This window comes from Cucurbita maxima, unplaced genomic scaffold, assembly GCF_002738345.1.
Source record: "Cucurbita maxima cultivar Rimu unplaced genomic scaffold, Cmax_1.0 Cma_Scf00102, whole genome shotgun sequence".
Taxonomy (NCBI): domain Eukaryota; kingdom Viridiplantae; phylum Streptophyta; class Magnoliopsida; order Cucurbitales; family Cucurbitaceae; genus Cucurbita; species Cucurbita maxima.
The window spans coordinates 219,531-220,510 of record NW_019272118.1 but is presented as its reverse complement, the minus strand read 5'-3'; positions in this window follow the sequence as shown (position 1 = coordinate 220,510).

The window sequence follows — 980 nt, the reverse complement described above, 5'->3', positions numbered from 1 at the left end:
ATCTTTCACACGCAGTAAGCATGGTGAGTCGTTATATGCATAATCCTGGTAAAGAGCATTGGCAGGCTGTAAAATGGATTCTTAGCGACGATCCACCACGGGTTATTTATTTACTATGGCTGGTGGACCTGTTTGTTGGCGCTCAACATTGCAGTCTACTGTTGCATTGTCTACCACTGAAGCAGAGTATATGGCGGTAACGGAAGCTTTTAAAGAAGCTATTTGGATGCATGGTTTGATCAATGACTTGGGTATTTTGCAGGGACATATAGATGTATTTTGTGATAGCCAGAGCGCTATTTGCTTGTCAAAAAATCAAGTCCATCATGCTCGTACAAAACACATTGATGTCCGTTTTCACTTTATTCGAGAAATCATTAGCAAAGGGGATATTCGTTTACTAAAAATTGGAACTACTGATAACCCTGCTGATATGTTGACAAAGGTGATCGCTCGTGAAAAGTTCTGCCATTGTTTGGATCTCATCAACGTCGGAAGGAAGGAGTAGTGTGTTGATGTGGTAGCAACCAAATTCGCTATCAACTTGGAAATCTTATGACAAGGTGGAGATTGTTAAGCACTGTCATAAGCCCTTTTAGGGTTGTTAGTTTATATTTGGGTGACCTATTCTCAAGGTCTTGCTAGGCTTGTTAGCTTATATTTAGATGACCTATTCTAGGCTTGTTAGTTTATATTTAGGTTTAGCAGAAGGCTATATAATGCCATTCTTTCTGCTGTTGAAATCATCAAGTTTTATGTGCAAATTGTATGCCTTGAGTAAATTTAGTGTTGTGAGTACATTTGTTCCGCTTTCGGCGCACAACAAAACACACTCTTAAATGAGAACCGGGATGCTAAGGAATTAAAAAACTTTATTTTTGACGTAGAACAATATTCGAAGGTTACAGGAACTTGCTCATAGGATCTAAGAGTAACGTTGGCCACAATGCATCTCATGGACGTTGGCGTTCGAAGGATGA